At 43.5% G+C, this 16,427-nt stretch overlaps 1 protein-coding gene and 1 long non-coding RNA gene across 2 annotated transcripts in view; one reads left to right on the top strand and one right to left on the bottom strand.

Moving 5' to 3' along the window:
- Positions 1 to 16,427, bottom strand: part of MAF (MAF bZIP transcription factor) — a 441,277-nt gene that overhangs the window by 375,450 nt on the left and 49,400 nt on the right. The window lies entirely within an intron of this gene.
- On the top strand, positions 1,743 to 14,509 carry LOC106510470. Its single transcript, XR_002345300.1, has 2 exons — positions 1,743 to 6,364; positions 13,798 to 14,509. It is a non-coding gene; the product is annotated as an uncharacterized LOC106510470 (long non-coding RNA).

Here is a 16,427-nt window from a genome sequence, read left to right as displayed (position 1 = left end):
AGGTGACCGGTTCAAAGACGGCTCTTGAAGTCCAACTGGACGACAGACAGAAAAGCTCTTATTCCTAAGCTTTGAAAGTGTATGTCATGTATGTCTTCCAATGAACACTGCATCCGAGGGGGATTTATTATTGTTATTTTTCTTTGAGTTAAAAGAAAAAGTTAAGTGCCGTGCATGCTGCTGCTTCTTTTTCTGTGTGTGTCCCCCTTTATCTCACCACTTTACCTTGTGGTTTTCCTCTTGGAAACCAAGGTGTCAGGCCAGTTGGGCATCTGGATTTAAAAGACTATGTCTCACTCTGAGAAAGTGCCAGAATGATTCCTGGAATGCAATGCTACAAAACTAACTCAACACTCATAACCACATAGGTTTTGATACATTACATGCAATGCCCTATATCCCTAAGACCTGCAATTTACAAAATACGGCCAATAGTGTCCACCTTCAAGACGAGTGACCAGTCACCAGCTCCTTTTCAGGTACTGTCTAAAAGGAGCCTACACCTGGAGGGAAAAAAAATCAATCTGAGTGTAGGTTCTTCCATGGACAGTGGGCTGGCCTCTTAGTCTCTCCAGGCATCGGTTTTAATCTTCTCATCCACTGGTGATGATGGCAAGGACAGTGATGAAAATACAACCTGTTTCACAACACTGCTGTAAGGATGAGATGAATTACTCTTAAGGAACTTCTACTCTTGCTTCCAAGTCTGGCTCAAGGATTTTGACTTTCCTGAGTGAAGCCTTCCTTAATATGGGGAATTAAATGCCACAGCATTCAACAGGAGCTCAGACAATCCTACTCTGACTCTTAAAAGCTTCCACCCAGAAACACCACTAGTTATTCCCACTAGTATTTTATTGGTCCCATCAACTTAGGGGATCATGGTAACACCCAGAGGCATGTGGAAGTATTGTTAGGTCCAAGAGGGAAAGAAGAGCTGGAAATATGAGTGAGTATGGATAGTTCTCATATATTTATAGACAACATGCATTACTCATGAAGGCTTAGAGACGGCACCTGCTTCTTCTTCAGTTGAGCCATAGCCCCATGTGAGATGGTAACGAAAATCAAGATCATAAATGGAGCCATGGACAAAGTTTTGTGTTCATTATCTGCTTATACGCCTCTCTACCACAGCTGACAGTATTCCCAGAATCAAGATTATGTCCAACTCACCCTTGGTTTTACATGCAAGGTACACAGTAGGTGCTCCATAAAGACATGCCAGATAAATGCACAGAAATGGACAGATAGATGATAGGCAGATAGATAGAAATAGATTACATATATATATATATGTATGTATGTGTGTATATACATACATTTATATATAGAGAGAGATGATGGATAGATGGATAGATAAATGGGTAGTTGGATGGATAGACAGATGGATGGATGGATGGATAGACAGATAGGTTAGATAGACAGACAGACAAATAGGATAGGAAAAATAAATAGAAGTCCCTTTTAAGCTATGAGCCATCACAATCCTAGTGCCTTACTCAACTATGTAAGGCAGCTGTCACCAACACTGCCTTGAGTAGGCAATATACTTTTTATAAAACTTTGGCCCAGACAGAGTCTATGAAATTTCAGAGCATGGAATTCACTGCCAATTTCTGCCAGTCAACAACAGCAACAAAAAGCACATATTTCACAACGATGTTGGTAGGGAAACTTGTGTGTATCTGGACTTAGATTCACATGGGAGCAGACATTTGCATGAGTATGAGTGTGTGTGTGTGTGTGTGTGTGTGTGTGTGTGTGTGTGTGTGTACATGCACATGCACCCAGAGGCTCACCATGTCTGCACATCCATAAGATCCGGGGAAGACCGTGATCTCAACTTGCCAAATCAGCACATTTTATTAAATGATAAAGTGGGTCATTTGGTGAATCTATTCTCAGCTCAAATCCACTTTCAGCCAGCACAGAGTCACACTCAGACTCACCGCTCCAACGTGGTGAGGCTGCCCCAACAGATACATCCAAAGACGCCTTGATACCTGACAATGACGTCAGCAGCCTCAACAGTCACTGGGTATTTACTGCACCCGGCATTCTGACGAGTGCTTTATATTCAAAATCATGTTTACTTTTCACAAGAATTCTAAAAGGAAGGTACTATTGCAAGGCCCGTTTTATAGCCAAGAACACTGGCCCCTCAGAAGATTAAGGTCATACAGCTGTAAATCAGTGGAGCTGGTCTACGAACTCAGCCAGATGGACACTCAAACCAGACTCACTGTCTCCATTCCCGGCCAAACCTGACCATAGATGGATGTCACTCTGGACTTTGCTCTGTAGCCCTCGGAACCCCATCCGTCTTTTTAAAGTACGCACAGGTTGTTGTTTGTGACGCATGGACTTGAGAACAGATGGCTCCCAGAAATTCTTCAGGTGCCATGAGATCTGCCACCTTGAAATGTCAGAGCTGCAAAATTCAAACCCAGGGGCCTGGGTGCCAGGGAGACAGCTGGCACCCTTTTCACCCCAACGGATGAGGTCATAGATGTAATGTGAAACCTCTGAACCTGAGAATGACAGTCGCCATTGATTGAGCACCTTCTATATTTCAGGCCCTGAAGTGCAGGCTTATGGAAGGGCTCCAGATGCCACGTGACACAGACACCGTCTTAGCCCACTTCACAGGTGAGTTCACAGACTCTCAGGGAGATAAAACAACTTGAGTCCACGGTTAATGATCTGAAAAGTCAGCATCTGATTCCCTCTCTGGCTACAATGAGTGAATTCTATTCAATGATCACTGTAGCATATACTAAAATTTTTCATAAATGTAATGAAAGAATTATGTCCCACTATAAGAATCAACAAATAGATCAAGGAAGTGAAATAATTTTGAAATACATTTCCCTGTGTGTGTGTTAAGTTAAAGCACAATAAAAGGTGCATCAAAATCAGTGGAGAAAGGAAGAGTTTTTTGACAAATGCTATTATAATTGATTATTTATGAAAATTCATCAGCTTTTCATATCAAATGACAAAATAAATTCATTTAGAATTTATTTAGAAAATAAATTCTAAATGGATTGAATATTTAAAAGTCAGATTCAAAATCATAAAAATGAAAGTATAGATGAAGCATTAACTGGAGAGAATGGAGACATACTTCTAAAAGTAAAAGCAAAGAAAGAATATTTAACCTTGAGTACAACACAAATATTTTACATATAAAAATATAAATATACTTAAAAGGCAAGAGAGAAACATGGAAAATTTTTTGCTACAAATATGACACAGGGTTAAAACACAATATATAAAGAGCTATGAGAAATCAACAAGGAAAGCAACAATCACATAAAATGGAAAAAAGTGAGGAAAGGAAGGAAAAGAACAAAGAATTCATAGAAGGAGGAATAAAAATGGCTATAAATAAAACAAGAAAAAATATTAAGAGTAAACAGAAAATATTATATGTAAAAATACTACACCATATATCATATGTAATATAAAGATATTAAAACATCAAGATATTATATATCACTATCAATTAAAGTTCTACAAAATGATCTAATAAGGTAGTTACAGTGAAACCAGCTGTGTCTTTCAGCGTTTGTTATAGTATAAACTAGTTCCATCTTTCTAGAAAGTAATTATTTTGAGTATTACATTTTAAAATCACGGTTTAACAAATACCTCCACTGGCTAGCATTTATAGTAAAGAAATAATCAGAGGTTCCAACAAAGATTCACATATAAATATGTTCAATGCAGTGTTATCTGCAATAGGAAATAAATGGAGGCAACATAAATATTCGATAATAATTTGATGATTAAATTGTTTTGTTCAAAAAGTAAAATATTCATCAGACTTGCAAAAAATGATTTTTGGACAAAGTCAATTTTACAGAGCCTATCACTAAGTAGAAAAATACTTCCAGGTGTGCATACAGGATACAAACACTCAAAAATCGTCTGCAACAGCAAACATTCTCCAAAGTAATAATAGTAATTTTTCTCTGATGGGATTATTAGCAATTTTTGCTTTTTCTTTTTCTTTTTTTTGGCTTTTTTCCTAAGTATTAGACTATATTATTTCTGTAATTAAAAAAAAAAAAGTTTAAGTACACACGACCAGATCAATCTCTCCCGGGGGCCACTACTGGGAGAGGCTCCCATTGTAAAGCTATTGTTGCTACAGGTTAGGAATTGAGACTGAAGCCCTAGGGCCACTGCCAAAAGGACCCTGATGGCCACTAGGCAGGTGGAGCACTAGAGGTTGTCCAGGAATGTCGGGGGTGGGGGATTATCAGACAGCACAGAATACAGCATCTCCACATCACCCCCAGAGAGGGCATCTCCAGAGAGGACTAGCTTACCATTCAGGCAGCAGTACTACTTCCCCAGCCCTGAGCTCTGGCCTTCCTGGTTACAGGCAGAATCACAAGAACCAAACAATCCAGATAACAATCTACCAACCACTCAACCTCGGAGTAAAATCAGTTGCTCTGAGCCCAAAGGTGTGCACATGCCAAAGGACTGCTGGCTGCCTAACAAGAAAACTGGCTGGGGGGCTGGGTCAGCACCTTGTGGGGTCCCTTCTGCCATCACCCCGACCATCTTCAACAGCTGCCCAGTGCCCATGGTGAGCTCCCTGGCAGCTGCTGTGGAAAAATGGACACCTTGCTGGGTGTCTGCTTTCCTGGCACCACAGAGACAGGAGCATGACCTGGTGAGGTCCCAACCAGGTGATTGTTGTTGATGGACTTTTTCACAGCCCAGACTGGAAAGAAACAACTGTGCATCTAACTATGAGCCCTGGACCCCAGGGTTCACTGCAGCACTATTCACAACAGCCAAGACACGGAAGCAACCTAAATGTCCATCTACAGAAGGACGGATAAAGAAGATGTGGCACGTATATAAAAAGGACTATTAGCCATCAAAAGAATGAGATAATGCCATGTGCAGCAACACAGATGGACCTAGAGATTATCACACGAAGCGAGGTCAAAAAGAGCAAGGCAAACACCATGTGATATCACTTATATGCGGAACCTAAAATACGACCCAAATGAACATACCTACGAAACAGAAACATAGGCACAGAAAACAGACTTGTGATTGCCAGGGGTGGGGGTGGGTAGGGATGGATGGAGAGTTTGGGATTAGCAGATACAAACTATTAAGTATTGGATGGATTAAGAAACCAGGTCCTACTGCACAGCACAGGGAACCAGATTCAATATCCTGCGACAAATCATAATGGAAAAGAATGTATATACACACATAAAACTGAATCACTTTGCTGTACACCAGAAATTAACACAACATTGCAAATCAACGATACTTCAATAAAATAAGATGCACATGACTAGGGGCATCAAAACCAATCATTTTCTGTTGCACGTAGGCAAGAGCGGCTCTCTTAGGACAGTTGGGAGAAGTCAAGATGTTGGTCCATGGGAGAATTGAGCATAATCAAGGTTGGCTGCTACTACTAGTAGTACTACTACAATTGCTAGTACCATTACCACCACTACTACTTTAGTACTGCAAGTATCAACTACCGGTGTTATTACTGCACTGCTACCACTCCTGTTGGTGTAGTACCACACCACCACTAATACTATCATGATTGCTGCTGCTACTGTGACTGCTACTATTACTGCTATCACTACTGCACTGGCTGTTACTACCACCACTGTTGTTACTGCTGTGACTGCTACTACTGTGACTCCAAAAAGCCCACATGCACTGACTGCTACCACACATTCCCGAACTGGGGGCAATAATCCTGATTCGAATTACTCTGCCTCACCTCCAAAAGCTCTCTCCCAACTGGCAGACGATGCACACTAGGTGCAGAAAACACCTGCACCCATGGTTCAAGTCCTTGTGGAGTGAAGCAATAATGCCAAGAGCTGGGAGAAGGCCTTGCTGGGCCCTGGCAGGGACTCTAGGTCCATTGCTACCTCAGCGCCACCCCAACACTGTCACACAAGAACGACTCTCTTTTTCAGGAAGAGGAAACCCAGGCTTCACTGATAATACGACAAGCTCACGTTTACACTGCAGGTGAACGACAGGCCTGAATTCAAACAAAGCACTACCAGTGCTCCTGGCATCCCTAAGCTACTAGGATTTTATATAATGAGAAAAGAGCTTCAGGGCTGGCCCGGGCCAGCATCCTGGTGGCATGTGATAGGCTGGCTCCTCCCAGTTCTCCTGACTCCAGGCATTGCTGCCTTTCGGTGACCACGCATGACAGTTCACACAGCCAGTGGCCGGTCAGTGGTGGGCACTGGGCTCCCAGAAGGATGCCAGTCCAGGAACACCCAATGGGCCCTCAGTGCTCTGGGGAGGTGCTGCGATGCTGGTGGCCAGGAAGGCAAACAGGAAGGTGGGTTCCCGGGCCTGCAAGGGCCTCTCGCTAGCTGGGCCTGGTGTCCCCAAGGCCCCCAGTGTGTGTTATTTTTGGACAGGGCCACGTGATGAGTAAGTGCCTGTTGGATTAGATAGAGTCAAGGCCAGCCTCCCGACTGGCGTCGTCCAAGCGGCTGGGGTCAGTGGCTCCGGGTTGGGGCCTATGGCAAGGCTCCAGATCACACCTCCCCCACTGCCCCCAGAGCCTCCGTGGCCCACGGACAACAAAGGGAAGCAGTCCGAGAAAGAGGGAACTGCTTTCCCACTCTGCAGGCCAAGCGCTCCAGGCTGTGCGCACGGGTCCAGTCTCGTGACTGTGGCAAAGCTGCTCGGGCCCCGGGGCAACTCGCAAGCTGGGACTTTCTGGGGCCTGTGCTCTGAGGGGTCAACCGGGTTTCCTGGGCTGGAAGGGCTTAGCTTCCTTCCCTTTTGGGACTCACACCTCAGCCCCGTGGCAGTCGATGACACTGCCCTTGGCCTTGGTTAATCTGGAGTCGCCATGGCAAGCAGATCATGAGAGGCTTCGTGAGGAGTTCAAGGTGCTTGTTTCTAAGTGATTTAGACCCTGAATGGTCTTTACATCATACGTTGGCAGAAGCTTGCCTATAAAAGAAAAGACACCATCCCTTTCTATGACATTTCAGCCTTTGGGGCCTGCATGTGTTTTATGTCTGATCTTACATCTCTCTGTCTTCCTCTCTCTTGCAACCATGGAGGCAATAAAAATCAAATGTTAGGATTTTTTACAAAAACTTATTATAGTTTATTCACATTGGTCTTTCCATTTCTGCAAAGTGACCCAATCATACATATACATACACTCTTTTTCTCATACTGTCTTTTGTCATGTTCTATCACAAGTGATTGGCTATAGTTCCCTGTGCTGTATATTCAGACCTCAATGCTTATCCATTCTAAATGTAGTTGTTTGCATCTACTAACCCCAAATTCCCAGGCCATCCCACTCCCTCCCCCGCCCCCTTGGCAATAAGTCTGCTCTCCACGTCTGTGAGTCTGTCTCTGTTCTGTAGGTAGGTTCACCTGTGCCATATTTTAGATTTCACATATCAGTGATATCATGTGGTATCTGTCTTGCTGTGACTTACTTTACTGAGTATGTCTAGTTCCAACCAAGTTGCTGCAAATGGCATTATTTTGTTCTTTTTTATGGCTGAGTAGTATTCCATTGTGTATATGTACCACATCTTAAGATTGTTTTTAAGCAGAACCATGTCACTTTGAATTGTGCATTCCACTGGACAAAGTTATTCAGCTGATAATGTGTTACAACCCTTAACAACGTAATGAAAGAATATTCTTCCCAAGCTTTTAAAAGAGGGCAAGAGACAAACACAGTCTGGCCCAAACTACTGTTTCCCACAAGCAACACTGCCCTAGCAGAGTCACTTTCTGATTCTTGTTTTCCTCTTGTGTATAAAATGGGAATGGTACCTATGCTGAGGCTTTGATGCTAAGATGACAAGGGGTGGAGAACAAAGTGTTTACATTGGACCCCAAGGAGAAGGATGCTCACCCAAAGAGTGGGTATTGTCAAGGAGGCAACACCACTTCCCCAGGACTCCCTTCTCTCTCTGCTCTCTGCTCCACTGTGGGCAGGAGAGGAAGGCATGGCACTGAGCAGGGCTTCTCTGTCTCCATGTCCCATCTTCTGGGCTGTTAGGACATGGCAACCCTCAGGTTTGGCCAAGTTTCAATGCTAAGCATAGAGCTGAGCAATTTCCAGGCCCTCTCTTCTTCCACCAACACATGAAGCCACACCAAGACCCTCCATTGTGGAATCTTGGACTAAAAGGTGGGGAGAAGTTTGTAAAGATAAGTTTTTAAAGGCACATGGCAAATGGTAAGATGTGGCCAACCAGAGAAAAAGATAAGATTGGATATAAAATTAAAAAGCATGTACAAAAATAAGAGGAATAATTCTTTTGTGCTATCAATATAATATGAACAGTACTGAAAATGGCTTTTTAAATTTAAGTTTAAGCCAGAAGACCTAAATATTTCTCCAAGGAAGATACACTGATGGTCAACATATAAAGATGCTCAAAATTGCTAATTATGAGAGAAATGCAAATCAAAACTACAATGAGATGCCACCTCACACCATCAGAATGGCTATCATCAAATAAGAAATAAATGCTAAAGAGGTATGGAGAAAAGGGAACCCTCTTAGACTGTTGACAGGAATGTAAAGTGATACACACACTATGGAGAGCAGTATGGAGGTTCCTTAAAAAACTAAAAATCTAGCAATCTCACCCCTTGACATGCATCTGGAAGAAACTCTAATTCGAAAAGATACATGAACCCTAATGTTAATAGCAGCACTAGTGACAAAAGCCAAGACATGGAAGCAATCTAAATGTCCATCAACAGATAAATGGATAAAGAAGTTGTGATACATATATACAGTGGAATATTACTCAGCCATAAAAAGGAATGAAATAATGTCATATGCAGCAACATGGATGGACCTAGATATTATCATACTAAGTGAAGTAAGTTAAACAGAGAAAGACAAATGTCATGTGATATCACCTATATGTAGAATCTAAAAAAAAAAGATACAAATAAACTTAATTAAAAAACAGAAATATATTCACAGACATTGAGGGCAAACTTATGGTTACTAAAGGGGAAGGAGAAAGGGATAAAGTAGGAATTTGGAATTAACAGATACACACTACAGAGGAGTTCCCACCATGGCTCAGCAGAAGAGAATCTGACTAGTATCCATGAATATGCAGGTTCGATCCCTGGCCTCGCTCAATGGGTTAAAAATCCAGTGTTGGCATGAGCTGTGGTGTAAGTCGCAGACGTGGCTCAGATCCTGCGTTGCTGTGGCTGTGGTAGGCCAGCAGCTATAGCTAGCCTGGGAACTTCCATATGCCACAGGCACGGCTCTAAGAAGACAAAAAAATAAATAAGTAAAAATACAATACAATAAAATAAAATAGATAACCAACAAGGACCTACTGTATGGCATAGAGAACTACATTCAGGATCTTGCGATAACCTAAAATGGAAAAGAGTCGGAAAAAGAATATATATATTTTACACATATATATAATATATATAACTCAATCACTTTGCCATACACCTGAAACCAACACAACATTGTAAATTTACTTTTTTTTTAAAGAGCATATACAAAAATAAGTAGACTAGCACTGTGTGCTATTCAATATAGCAAGCATTAGTTGTATATGATGATTTAAATTTAAGTTATATACAGACTTGTGGGTGCCAAAAGGGAGTGGGGAAGGAGTTGGACAGATGGGGAGTTTGAGGTTAGTAGATTCAAACTCTTACATTTAGAACAGATAAGCAATGAGGTCCTACTGTACAGCACGGGGAACTGTATAGAGGCTCTTAGGATAGACCATGACAGAAGATAATATAAGAAAGGGAATGTATATGTATATATGCCTGGGTATATATACCAATTTTTTAGCAGAAATTGGTATAACATTGTAAATCAGCTGTACTTTAATAAAAAATTAAAAAATAATTTTTTTTTTTTTTAGGGCTGCACCTGCAGCATATAGAAGTTCCCAGACTAGGGGGGGGCTCTAATCAGAGCTTCAGCTGTCACCCTATGCCACAGCCACAGCAACACAGGATCCAAGCCACATCTGCAACCTACACCACAGCTCAGGGCAACACCAGACCCTTAACCCAGTGAGCAAGACCAGGGATAGCACCTGCATCCTCATGGTTCCTAGTTGGATTTCTTTCTGCTGAACCACGATAAGAACTCCAAAAAATAAATAAATTTAAGTTAACGAAAGCTAGCTGAAATGGAAGATTCGGTGCTTCTGTCACTCTAGCCTTATTTCAAGTGCACGTGGCTGGTGGCTACTGCAGTGGGCAGCACACATATACATTTCCATCGCCAGAGGAAGTTCTACTGGACATGCTGATTTAGAGATGAGGACATGCGGAGTGATTTCGGAGTGTTATTTTCCTAAATGATATTCCATCCTTATTTTTTCCTATAAAAACTTAAATATCAACAGGCAAAGGAAAACACTCAAACACCGTCTTATTTTACGTATTCGTCAACATCATACGTTCATGCTGTTCCTATGTGCAAACTGGCCGATGTTATCATATCACCATCACCTCCAAGCGGCAAACTTGACGTTACAGAATGAAGAGCCAAGCTAAGGGAGGCTGATATGCTTGCGTATTTTTCACGCTGGCCAGAGCGGAGATGCGTCCCATAAAGGCCCAAGGCCGTGCTGCTTGAGCTCAAACCACCTTGGGCCAGGGACCTCTGGCTCCCTGAGAGCAGGACAGTATCTCTCATCACGTCCCACGAGGTCATGGGGCGTGCGTACGTTTCTGTGGTTTGCCTGTTTCCTCGTAAACCCCTAGAATATTAAACGGAGGGTCTTGCGAGTCTTTCCCTCCAGGGCTTTAAATTCCATCCTTAAACAGGGCGGGGTTGGGAGGAAGAAAGTAAGCCTGGAACAAGAAAGGCGTACAGAACAGAAGTGACACCTGGCACTGGGACATTCAGAGCCACGGTGGACCTCCAATGCTAGCACATCAAACGTGGAGAAGAGATGTATTTGGTTAAAGTGGAGAACGCAGTGCTGGACCGGCTGCATCCCTCTCGAGGCCCACAAGATGACAGTTCGAGACCCTTCACTCAAACATCATCCCGCGTGTCAGAAAATGGATGCAGAGCACGGAGGCAGGTGTGGCACCCTTCTGAGCAAGGAGCCTCGGCTGCATGGACACGTCGCACGCCCATAAAGCCGGTTCTGGTGCCAACGGTGTGAATTTTCCACAAACCGCCCAAGGGGACAAGTGATTCCAGAAGATAATGTTCCAAGATCTACTGGAAATCTATAGATAAAATATATAAATATCTACCAATATCATCAAAGGGTTAAGGAGACTGAACAAACCTTAACATCCAATCTCATTAGGTAAAAAGCCAAAAAAAAAAAAAAGTCTTATCATTGTGAGCACACAGTTATGGCTACCTTAGTGTAAGATAATGTGAGATATCTTATTTTAAATGTTTACCATGCAGTAACTTGGATGAAAATCAAAATCAGCCAAAGAATTATTTTTTCCCACTCAGAGTGGGCTCTAACAGACTCAATCCTGAAAACCACCACGGAAAATAAGCTTCTCATCACATACCATAATTGACACCCGTTTCTGTATGGATTGGGGTGACCTGGGATGAAATGAGGGCTCGAAAATTTCAGCATCTTTGAAAAATGCCACTCAAGTGATCATGTTTAAGGTTCCCAGGAGGGGAGTCTATCTTTATGGAAACTTCTACAAATTAAAACAATCCCATTTCACGTAAGACCAGGATGGAGCTAAAAGAAGCAACTGGCTTTAGATGAGGACATAGGATCAAATTTTCACAAGCACTGGAAGAAGGTGTCCATCCATGTTTCATCTTTGATTTTATTGCTGACCTCAAGCAGCAGCATCATGCAGCCAAGAGAAAGATGGGCATTGGGGGTCTGGCCCTAAAAGTAACATTCACATGACTGTACACTTTTGAAACGGAGTAAATATTGCTGAATGTGGGAAAAAGGAAAGCCAGCCTCTGCTGGTCACCAGCTGTGGGAACTTGAGCAAGTTACTTTCTCTTTCTGACTCAGTTTCTTCCTCTGTAAAATGGGTGGAATGAGGACCTGCCTCAGGTGTATGGACTAAAGGGAAAAGGCACATAATATATGAAATACAGATAATAATACTATATTGTAATTATGTATGTGATAATTATTGTTACAATGACAACCATATTATAATATATAAATGTATCGAAGTAACATGCAGTACAACTTAAATTTACACAATGTTACCTGTCGAACTCATCCAAAAAAAACTGTAAACTTAACCTGACAACTGATCAATTATTAATATTCTCATTGGAAGTTACAGTGGAGAGGATGGACTTACATGACATTTATAAGCTGGAAACTAACAAGGCATCTAAATATGGGGGACAGGGGGTTCCTGCTGTAGCTCAGCTGTAATGAATCCAACTAGTATCTATGAGGACACGGGTTCAATCCCTGGCCTCGCTCAGTGGGTTAAGGATCTGGCGTTGCCGTGAGCTGTGGTGTAGGTCACAGACACGGCTCAGATCCCACGCTGCTGTGGCTGTGGTGTAGGCTGGCAGCTACAGCTCTGATTTGACCCCTAACCTGGGAACCTCCATATACTGCAGGTGCGGCCCTAAAAGACAAAAATAAATAAATAAATACAGGGAATAAGATTTTCCAAGCTCAGACATTGGGACATATGATTTGACAACTGCAAGTTCCATTACGGGGGCAAAGAAGCAGTTTCAATTCATGTCTATGTTGGGAAATACAGGACATGTGACTGCATAGGACATGAGCAGCAGCCCAAAGTTTTTTTGTTTTTTTTTTGTTGTTGTTGTTTTTTTTTAAGTTTCTTTCTGAAATAAGGTATCTATTACTTCAGGTGAAGGCAATGAGAAAGAGAGATACACAGAGACCTGGTCACTCAGAAGCATTCTTCACACACACATACACCCCCCGCCCCACTCACACTTGTGTGAGTATACTTATATATACTTAGAAATATCTTTGGTGAAAACAAATTCTAAAATAAATGAAATATCATATTCTATATACTGCTGTACAGATGCAAAAAAAATGCCCTTTCTGAAACTGATATAACCTAATTTGTGCAAAAGAGTATTTAAAATTCATCAGATATTATTGCTCTAGGTCCCCAAAGAATTCTGTTGCTGGGGTCCACTGGATTTTATATTAAAAAAATGGCTGTTTATATATAAGAAGGATGTTTTATATATAGATAAATCCTGGAAACCACATAAAAGTGAGGTGGGTGTTGGGTGTTTGCCTACAACTGATGCTTTCTCTCCTCTCTGTCCCACTCCAGACTCTCTATTTGGGTTTAACAATTATTTGTGTGTGTTACATGCACACACACACACACTCAAAAGCATGAGTATCTTGTCTGTGTGTATTATCATACACACATACAGTTCATTATCTCGTTTCCTGAATACATTCCTAAAGCACAGGCTCAGGAAAGACACAAGTTTACAAAAAAACCAGGATCCGTTGCTTTAATAAATACACCACAGATTTGATATACTGGTTGTTTTCTTTTTTAGACTTGATTTATCTGTCACTTTCTTTCCAAATTTGATTTATTGGTCAATTTCTTTTCAAGATTTGATTTATTGGCCAATTTCTCTTCAAGATTTGATTAAAACACATTACATAAGTCTTTTCAGATCCATTTCTAAATATCATATATATTTCTAAATATGGATGCTTAAAGGCTTTATTCATAAATGTTCCTGATTGATGCCTGTTTTTTCATTAGGTTTTTTTTTTTTTTTTTAAACTGCAGGTAGTCATTTATTCTGTAATCCGAATCAGCATAAACACACCATAAAGTCCAAGTGTGTAATGAATTACATCTCAGATTCACTGAGAAAAGAAGCTTAAGATATAACGAGGTAAGAACAGCTTGTATGTGTTACGGGGGGGGCGGGGTGAGCAGATGTAGGTTGGCTGATCTTCAGTCTCTGGATTTATAGATGCGTTATAAAACACTTCCACAGGAAAACCTTCTACGATGATATCTCCAGTGGCCAATAATTAGACTGTGGGCTACATGGACGGCCTTGAAGATGGAGCATCTTGTATCAACCTGGTGAACATTTTCTTTTACCGGACTCGCGGAGTTCTGTTCCTTTTGTCTCTTTGGCGCTTCTCTGCAGACTTCCCAAGGAGCCACTGGCTTAGTACCCTGCCCACCAGACTCATGGACTCATGACAAGAGAGCGCAGCAGGATCCTGGGATGCTGGGTGCCCGAGGGAGGGTGACCCACACCCCGGAAGTTAGGCAGCAGCATGGCACAGCTGTGCCTGAGAGCCCAGAGCCTTATGCCTGCTTCCTGCTGGCGGCCCTTAACCTCCTCTGGCTAAGAAGGATGTCCACTCACTAGTGACCAGCCAGTGTGCACCTCTGGGAGGGTGGGATGTGGGGACTGGATTCGCCCACATCAGCAAATCTTCTCCAGAAAAGAAAGAGCCTCTGTTCCCTCCCCACCCGGAGACCAAGACTGCTGGCCTTATTTCTTCATCTGTGAAATAAGAAGCGTCTTACCTACTGTGGAAGGTGGTTGGAAGGATGAAATGAGCAAAGGGATGCAAAGTGCTGAGCCCAGGTTTCGGCGATGGTAGTTGCTGGCATCTATTTCAAAGGAGGGTGGGGATTCACCGCACAGAGCAGCGAGAGAGCGCCGGGTGGCATTTCGGGAGAAATCCCGGTGTGCCTGGTACAGGGAGAGTGGCTGATGTTTCATGAGCTCAGTGACCAGAACCATGCGGTCAGGTCATTCCCTAGACGCTCCCCCACGGACAGCTGGGTCTGCTCGCACCAGCAGGGCCAGACTCCACTCCACGCTGAGGCTGAGCCCCCCTTTAGCACAGCCTTCTTTATGATGAGAAAGCCATAAGACAGAGCCTGTGAGAGCATGCAGAAGCCCTAAGTTACACAATTATTTCAGGTCATCAATGTCAAAGTTAAGGTGAGAAACTTGTGTGCCTTTAGCAAGGACCGGACTTAATTGATTCTCTACCTAGTCCTTGGCGTGGCCAGCAAAGCCCAGCTTTAATTACACTGGCCACGTCCCCAGGGTGGAAACCTCCCTTTTAGGTTGACACGCCTCGGAAAGCAATCCTCTGTGGTTCCATTTTGTCTCTCTGAAGCCTGACACCGATGTGGGTCATCTTGCAGCATCTGAAAAAAGTGCCACAGCCAACACATTGGCTGCAAAGGCAAGAAGGAGTCACCTCATCTTAGCAGATCTGAATTCCACTAACATAGAAGGTTAAAGACCGTTGCCCTCTTGGAGCTCCCGCTGTGGCACAGTGGGTTAAGGATCCAGGATTGCCGTGGTTGTGGCATAGGTGTCAGCTGTGGCTGGGATTTGATCCCTGGCCTGGAAACTTCCATATGCCACAGGTGTGGCCAAAAAAGACCAAACAAACAAACAAAGACTACTGCCCTCTCTGCAGAATCTACAGATGAAATGCCATTTCCATGACGGGGCCTTAGAGTGGGATGATTCCATAGATCAAAGTGGACCCATGAAAACAACTGCAAGGAAAGCCACCTCCTAAATGGGTCCACTTCAAGAGCATAACCTGCAAGGAGCGGAGTTGCCAGAAAGGAGCATCCTGGCCAATACGGATGCAGCATGAAGGGAGCCGACAAGCTCCTCCCACCAGTGATGCTCCACCCCTTCCCTCCACTCCCAGCCACCTTGGCTTTTCCTGCACCTGTTCTGCTCCCCCAAACTTTGACACTCCACGAGGGTGGTGCCGAGAGCTCTGCTGCCCACCGCTATGTCCACATGCTGGACCCTGCCCGGTGTTTGACGCACATGCTGGCCGGCTGGCTGGGGACCATTATCTGAAATTAACTTTAAGGTTATGACCCAAGAAAGAGTGTGCAGGGAACAAGAAGAAAAAGAGAAGTGATTATGAAGATCTGCAGGGGGGAGGTGAGGGGGGAGGAGGCAGAAAGAAACTCCCCACTCCCCATGCCTTCCCGTCCAGCTCCTGCTCGGCTCCCAACACTGGGTCAGCAGAGTAACCATTACTTCCGGCTCTCGCGTCCCACGACAAAGTCCCGCGAGATCTCACAATGCGGCAGCTCCCCACGTGGCCCTCGAGGCTGGACCCTCTGGGCTGCACGGGCACGTGGCTGAGCCTTGTCGCTGGCCAGAAGTAGACAGCTTGAGTCAGGGGCTACTGCAGGCAGATGAGATTAGCCTCCTTGGCCTGAGGTCAAGTCTGAAACAGCAAACTCCCCTCCTACTGTCTTTGCGAGTCTCCACTGGCTGTGCCCACTGGGTGGAACTGGCCCAGGCTGGGCAGATTAGCCATGTATACCCTCCATGCGGGGGGGGGGGGGGGGGGAGAGACAGAGTCTCTATTGTTATTTGCTAAAGTCTCGGGTACATGTTA

The sequence above is a fragment of the Sus scrofa genome, chromosome 6 (assembly GCF_000003025.6).
Source record: "Sus scrofa isolate TJ Tabasco breed Duroc chromosome 6, Sscrofa11.1, whole genome shotgun sequence".
NCBI classification, from domain to species: Eukaryota; Metazoa; Chordata; class Mammalia; order Artiodactyla; family Suidae; genus Sus; species Sus scrofa.
Note: the sequence above shows the minus strand (reverse complement) of the source record. Positions and strands in the feature narration are given on the sequence as shown.